We start from the raw sequence: 8,781 nt of genomic DNA, 5'->3' as shown, positions 1-8,781 counted from the left end.
AGTTCAATATAAATACAAACTATAAACAATATAAATTACTTATAAATATAAGTAATACATGTAGGGGTAACGAGGTTTGAATTAATGGTAGCTATTCAAGAAAAGGATTTTGTCATTTTAAAAAAACAGATTAGCGGGGAAAAAAAGAAATTGAACCAGTGAAGATGTTTGTAAAAAGAGACATATTTCATACTGGAGGTTACAATGAAGATAGATTTTGAAATGCCAATGTTCTGTTGCTTTTATGCAAAGTACCATATGATCATGCTTGCATAGATATGATCTCCATTGCTAAACAATTTCAGAACTGGGGATGAAAAACAGAACATGAGGATCCAGATTGTTGGGGGCAATATGCGGATTCTGTAAACTACTTAGAGAGTGTTGTAGAGCACTATAAAGCGGTATATAATTCTAAATGGTAGGCTACGATGTAGACGTTTCAAGTTATACACAATGAGAATATGTTATGAAATGTGTTTGAATATTAGTAGCTCGGGTTGGTAGTTAGGCTGTTGGTTTGAGCTCCAAGCTCCAAACAAACAACATTCATACTAATTTGTATCTCATAAAAAGGTATTTAAAGACCTGTGTTCTGGCAGACGAACACAATTCAAAGCACACTGACAATGTGTTCTTAAATGGTAATGAAACTTTTGCAATCAAATTGCCAAGTACGGAGCTCAAACCAACAACCAGAATATGTGATGTGTAGATATAATTTTTCCCTCCCCCTTCACTTTTTTTAAAAAATAAAACTTACATCTGAGAAAAAGTCAAAGCTCTAATGATAAATAGCTTCATCACGTTGTTAATATACTGATTATATTCTTGATTATCTATAAATCAATCTCTCTACACATGCATTATTGTTGTTATATTCTACTTATTAGCTAAGCGCTGTACAAATGCATGAAAAGAAAATTACCTAAAGAATCAAGTTAGAAATTGTGAAACTCTCATTTTTGTGGAGCCATTACAGTACAAGGGCTAAGGCCAGAGTTTACTCAGAGATCCAAGTTCAACTGCTTTTTCAAACCTGGAAGCTTGCTGGACATATTTGAGTTAATCATCTCACAGGCATCTCACAGGCAGTGGTGGGATTCAAAAAAATGTACTACTGGTTCTGTGGGCATGGCTTGATGTGCATGGTGTGGCTTGGTGGGTGCGACTTGGTGGGCGCGGCAGGGGAGGATACTGCAAAATTCCATTCCCTCCCCACCCCACTAACCTGCTTTCCAGCTCCATTCTCCTGTGTAGGGAAACAAAGAAGACCCAGCCGATCAGCTGGGACTCGGGAGGCAGAGAAGAAATGGGGGCGGGGCCAGTCAGAGGTGGGATTTGCTGGTTCTCTGAACTACTCGAAATTTCTGCTGCTGGTTCTCCAGAACTGGTCAGAACCTGCTAAATACCACCTCTGCTCACAGGCAATATCTCAGAATTGTTATTGCTGGGAAAATTTGGAAAAGGAATATAGGTAAGTCTTTGGGTGTTTAAAAACAAAGCTATATATCTAATAAATGACCAAAAGGTAAAGCAGCAACAAAGAAAATCTAATAGATCTATTTAATCTATTTCACAGAATAGACAACTGACTGAAAGCAGGGTATCACATTTTTCACTACTGTCAGTCCAAGTGTTTTACTCTAAATCCATCTGCAGTATAAAAATGGTTAAATTGGTAATATACATATTTGATACACTGTAATTAAAAGAGTAAAAATTCAGAAGAAGCTTCTTTGATTCTTCCATTTTCCTGTAGTTATTAAAATAAACATTATAGTACTAAATCTTTTTTAATACACACAGAGAGAAAAATAGATTAAAAAGGCCAACAATATACATTTTCTCAAATTTAAATTCTCAAAGAATCTGTAAGCAAGAATAAACAAATAGGATAATATCCATAAGCCTGATAGGCCTTCTTCCTGTAACTTATAAAATAAATGAGAAAGATGTTATTTGGGTCTTTGCTGAAGAGACTATTTAGTATGAATTTAACTTGTGCCACAAATGCAAAAATATTTTGTGTATCCAAGATACAGACAAGAGAAGAATGGAGTTAAGTAGGACTCAAGAGACTGAATATTGCAATTATCCAACACAAGGCAAATAATGAGCATTAATGAAGATAAAACAATGAGCTAGAAAGAAAATTATTCTAAAATGATATCTTAATGCTTTCTTGTTATAATTTCCCCAAGAATATGATTTTTAAAAATAGTTTATAATATAAACTGGCATGACATATTAATGCCTTTTAGAGTTAATATAATACCATGGTGCATTTAATTTTACTTGACACTGCAGACAATTCATCATCTACCTGTTGAAATTATTCCCTATAAATTGCTCCATTATCTTCTCTTAAATATTTGGATCTTAAAAGTAAAACTTGCACTCAAAAGAGAACTTTAGACAAAATATCTTCCAAGTCTTAATTAGAGTCACAGCTCATTATCTCTAAAACTCTGTTTCAATGGCACAATTCAGCACAGGTCATGTAGAATTCATATTCATGTGTGATTTTACTTCATTAACACATAAAACAAGAAGTCTCAACACACCTGCTATTAAAAAATTAGAAGAAGGTATTTACTTGCATCATTTCCTTGCAAAAATAACATTTAATTTTAATATTTTTATTAAGGTATTCAAAAATGTTAAAGGAGAAACAGAATAATCAGCAATGTAAAGTTCGTTCAGGCATTAAACCCAATTAGACCTCTAAATTTCCAAAGTTGGAAGCTTTATACATTCTTAAGAATATATGTGGGTACAATTTTTTATGAGCAGAATAAAGCATTTTTCTATTAATTTCTTATAAGATAGCTTTGCAACAGTGTGCAATCAAAATTCCTGTTCTAATTCTTGAACTCCTGCATATATATTGTACAGTTATAAGTAATACCTATAACAGAATTTATAGTGTGCTTATCACCATAAACAGCTTTACTATCCACTAAAAAAATGTAATTATCAAACATCTCCTGCCAACACTAGACAGGAGATTAAAAACTGTCTAATCTAGAAGGTCTACAGATAGTCCTTAATTTACAACCTCAATTGGTAATGAAACTTCTGTTTTAAGTATGTTTATTTTGTTTTGTTTTTTATAAAAGATAAAATACAAAGCAGAAAAACAAATAAACTAAACAAAAGGAATACATTCAGATGGTATGAATTCTACTGTATATGTTTAATGCAGAGGTGGTATTCAGCAAGTTCTGATCAGTTCTGGAGAACCGGTAGCGGAAATTTTGAGTAGTTCAGAGAACCAGCAAAGACTACCTCTGACTGGAGATTCTACAGTATCCTTCCTTTGCCATGACCACCAAGCCACACCTACAGAACCAATAGTTAAAAAGTTTTGAGTCCCACACTGATTTAATGTTAAATTTACTTGATCTGGGAGTCACCTTTTTTCCTTGGTATTGGAACTTCTGTCACTAAGAAATGTGACTGTTAAAGAGACTTATATCCAATTTTATGGCATTTTCTGCCAGGATTATTAAACAAAACATGCAGCTGTTAAATACATTCAGCTTTCTGCTATAATTGACTCTATTAGTTGGAAGCAAGTTAGAGGAAACATGTTAGCTTGTCTCTGTAATCAGACGTTTTGCTTGTGAGGCTAATTTGCAGAGATAAGGTATAAGATGCCTCCATTTTTAGGTAAATATTTTTAAGAAAAAAATATTCTATACACGGAAAAATATGATAATTCCACATTCCACCCTAAAATGATTTATGGACTGATGAATAATCCTTTAGTTGAATGGGTATTTACAGCACATTAAGTGGTAAACCATGATCTAAATTCTACACATTAAAATTGAAAAAATCTCATAGTTTAAGCCAGCTTCTCTATATGTTAAGAGTTCAAATGCAGTTGCTCTACTAAAAGGGAGGGACTGGGGATTTTACAATATCCTTCCCTGCCACGCCCACCAAGTCATGCCACACCCACCAAACCATGTCCACAGAACCAGTAGTAAAAAAATTTAAATCCCACCACTGGGATGGACTTAAGGATAAAGTTGATATATCATATCTTGATAATGTCACACTTCTTGTTAAGAAAAAGTTGTATAACTTGGGAAAAATTCTGGGTCAAGTAATGTTTATAGAAAACAGTACAACATCCGTACAAAGGGTTCTATCTTATCATTTGCAGCTGATAAATCAACAGGCTCTCTAACTGGATGAGTACAACTTGGTATTGGTGCTCTGTGTAATGATAACCAAAACTTTGCAATATTGCAATGTACCTTTTATGGAAGTTGTATGACCAATAACTTTGTTAAAAGAAGATGCTAAAATATTAGCTATAATGTTGCTCAGTGGATTACATGATATAATGCCATTTATACTATACCCTTCTCAGTTTGTATTATCTGATAATATTTGTCTGATGACTGGTATCTTTGGATATTGTGGCACATAAATTAGAATTGTGCTTTCTAATCTCAGATCTAATTAAATACTGAAAATGCCTCTGATGTACTTCCAACTGAATTTATGAAGTATGTTGTCTGCTGGATTACAGATTTGATAAATTTATGCCATTCTCAGTGTTGAATATTATTCTCATGTGGATCAGACTGTCTCTAATGCTTCCTGAGTTTTTGAAACATAATTAATATCTGGGTGTTTCAGCAAGAGCTTAGGGTCTGGAAAATAAGATGGTTGGTTCACATAAATTACATGATTTTTTTTCCCCAGCACATTTTTCCTTGTTATTATTGCTGTTTTGTTGTTAGCATGATTTCCTTTTAACTAATGAAGTATGTGAGCTGCTCAAAGCCATCTGTTGATTGGAGCAACAAATAAATAATTAAATTGTTGTTGAATAGGTTCATTTGATATTATGATATAAGACCAGGCTGTCAAACTCCCAGCCCATGGGCCAGATGCATCACGCGCTGGCCATGCCCATTTTAGCGAAGGGAGGGGGAAGTCCCGATACATCATGTAATGCCATCATTTGATACCCCTGGTATAGGATGAGAGGCATTAACAGTACTTAGCACCTTTGATTGCCTATGCAATTATTAAAATTCTTATTTCCCTGAGAAAATCTTACATAAAAATAACAGCAGAATCAACCCTTGTGCTTTCTAAAAACCCTTCATGTATTTTGCTGGTTCGAAGTCAGGAAAAAGAAAAACCACCATCCATTTACTTTCATCCAACTTAAACTGTCCCAGGTGAACAGAAAAAAAGGAAAAGGGAACGATGGCAATTCTTTCTTTTAGCTCCATTAAGTCCTTGAAGATCAATATTTTCTTCCTCCATCTTTAAAATGGAGTTGAAAAGAAGTCATCTTAGTAACAAAGTTATTCCAGAATTTGATTGGGCTCTTTTAAATTTGACCACAGGGAGATATTATATAAAAAAACATGCTGTGAACAGGGTATTTTAAAAAGATGCAACTATATTTAAACATACAGTATATACCAATACCATATCTTTTTCCCCCCTGAAGCAACTTGTAAAATGAAAAAGAAGCTACTGTAAGAATTGAATTTGGAGAAAATAAAATTGGAAAGAAAATGTGGCGAGGATGCAAATTGGATCCATATTTGTTTAACATACAGCAAATATATAGAGGCCTAAGGAAAGTTCATAGATGGAATAAAAATGGGAGCCTGGAACACTAATAATCTGAGATACAAAAACTGAAGCCACTGACAGTCAAAACTAAAGTTTGTATGAAATCTTATTTAACTAAAAAAATGGAAAGTGAAATGTCTGAATTAATTAAAAAGACAAAAGTAATGTCAATAGCATGCTTAGTGAATTTGGTGGAAAAGCAAGAAGTTAAAGCAGTAGACAGCTATTTTTCCCCTTGGGCTCAAGAATAGAGATAACAAAGGAGAAAAGAAATTATCCTAAAGAAATGACAATGACAAATCTACATACAATAATTATAAGGATATTCTTATTATATCCTTATAATGAGTTGTGTGCCAGTTAACCCATTCCTGGATTGACTGCCCTTCTCACAGTCACCCCCATCATAGTCACTTCCCATTGTAGAAAGTTAGCACCCACCCCTCTCCTAGAAGAATGAAATATTCTAGGAAATATTAAAAAGGCAGAATATTATACCTCCCTGGATAAGAAAAGGAGAAACATGTTTTTAAAGACAAAGCATCTTCCTGCAGCTCCCTGTCCGTCCCCCCCTTTCAGCTCCAGGGTGATGGGATAAAGACATTGCTCTCAGGACATGATAGGATTAGCTCTCTACCCGCCTCACCACATGGCACCTGGGGAGATTACATCACCCAGCAAGGTTCAATCAAGCTTGGTACTCAAGACAACCTACAAAAGTCACCCCTGCATGGCCCCATGGGAGTCTGACAACCAATCAAGATACATTTCTTGCTACAGGAACAGGAAGCAAGTTCAAAGCCCAACAAGAGTATCAATATATCTCACTCTCCACTCCATGTGGTCAGCTATCCAGAATCACAAGTGCTTGGTGGTTCTGCTACACCATCAAACCATCTTTCCAATCAGCCTCCATGTTTCCAGTGTCTTTCTTCCCACTGGGAACTGAACCCAGATGAACATTTCTTCCAACAGCATATAGACTAATGTAATGTGCTCCACATGGAACTACTCTTGAAGGCTATCCGGAAGCTTCAATGGGTTCAGGGTGCAGCAACCTGAACAATTTTGTACATGTCTAGGGTTCTGCATGTGTCACCTCTTTTGTAGAAACTGCACTGGCTTCCAATCTGTTTTTAGGCACTATTTAAGGTGCTGGTTGTCACCTTTAAAGCTCTACGAACCTTGGGGACAGGCTATTTGAAGGACTGCCTCTCCTCCATTATATCCACTGGCTGATTTGAATGAAAAAGGAGTATATAGCAGGTCTCATCTATTAGGATGTACATCTAATAAAGGGGAATATTTATAGCTCAGGATTGAAATGAGGGGTCCTTGGTACTCTCTGAACTTATTTTTTTCTCTCTTGCAGACAATTCATTACCCAAACCAGGTAACATCATCAGTGCTAGTTTGGGATGTACTGTACATCTGGTGGGACCACAACAAAAGTGCCTTTTCGGTGGTGACCTCTTCTCTATGGAACCTCACTATCCCATGGGTCCAATAGCCCCGCCCCCAAATTGCTGCTTTCTTTCTGAGAGGCACTGAACTGAAGATGTGGCTTTTTCCTTATTCTTATTAAAACAAGATAGAAAAGAGATGTAGGCAAACATAGAACTATGCTTGGGTTTTTTCCCCATTCCTATAAGTCCTGGAACAAAACAATTAACATGCCTATCATACTGTTTCCAAGCCAGGTCTTAGGCAAGCTGGCAAAAGGCAAGCAAGTGGCAAAAGGGACAAGAAAAAGCAAAAATCAGAATGCTGTTTTAGTCAAGCCAATTATAGTTTTGGCTAAATCACAAGATTTTCTATAATAGTCTATGGATTCTCCAAAGACAATTACAATCTACTGTGCTGCCTGCATGGAAACTCAATAATTGCACTCAGTCTAGTGCCAAACTTAATGTATCCTTTAAATCACAGTTGCAGGCTCCAATTTGACATTTTATCTTGATGTACAGCTTCCAAAAAATCAGCTGGGGATGTGATAATCTAATAAACATAAATGTTAAGATATAAGAATGACTTCTCACATTGATCGATTGTAAGATGTTATATTTCAAAGGAAAGTTTCACTCATTATTCATATGAGTGAATAAAGCTTTTAGATTTGTGCTTATTATTTGATTACTCATAAATTAAATAGGGTATTTAAATATATTTAACAAAGACAAACTGCTTTAGATGTTCTTGATCTTGCTGACCTGAAGGTGGGTGGCTCACTTAACTGTTTCTGTTAATCTTTGGTTGAATGCAAACATGTTTGTTCTTAAAATCCTGCAACTCAAAACAAGGTATCATATCCACTACAATATTTTTGAGGGAATGGAGTTACAATCATTGACCTATTCCTATCACATATGTTGAAATATACTGTTCAAGATGGTCACTATAATTATACATATTAATTACTTTTCTTTGAGATTTCTTTGATTTAGTTATGGTATGCAATCCATAGATGTGCTGAACAGAGAGTTGATGTTTCAATCATAACATGAATAATATGAAATAGGTAGTCCTTGACTTATGACTACAATTGAGCCCCAATTTTTGTTGCTAAGCGATACAGTTGTTAAATGAATTTTGTCACATTTTACCACCATTGTTAAATGAATCACTGCAGTTTTTAAGTTAGTAACATGATTATTAAGTAAATCTACCTTCCCCATTGACTTTGTCAAAAGGTTGCAAAAAGTGATCACATGACCCCAGGACACTGCAACCATCATAAATACAAGTTAGTTGCCAAGTGTCTGAATTTTTATCACATGACATTACTCTGGTAAGTGTAAAAAATGATTATAAGTCACTTTTTGCAGTGCTGTTGTGACTTCAAATGGTCACTTATAAGTCAATGACTATCTGTACAACATTAATGAATAAAGTATAATAGATATTTCTCATACTTGTGACTTAAAACCAATTTAATTAGAATAAAAGAAGCCCTTTCTCCATATCCAATAAATTTTACATGGGAATAGAGATATCTAGGTTTCCTAAACAAAATCCCAAAGGTAAAAACAGATAGATAAATATTCAATATGAATTGGAATATTTACAATAAAGTTAGACTCTTACAGTCCATAATGGTTCACAATATGCCAAACTATGGCAAAACTATTTGTTGTGTGTTCCCAAGAACAATGCGCTTAACTATAT

The sequence above is a fragment of the Pseudonaja textilis genome, chromosome 6 (genome assembly GCF_049901715.1).
Source record: "Pseudonaja textilis isolate UNSWEBS1 chromosome 6, rPseTex1.2, whole genome shotgun sequence".
Lineage (NCBI taxonomy): Eukaryota > Metazoa > Chordata > Lepidosauria > Squamata > Elapidae > Pseudonaja > Pseudonaja textilis.
This window is presented reverse-complemented; position numbering follows the sequence as displayed.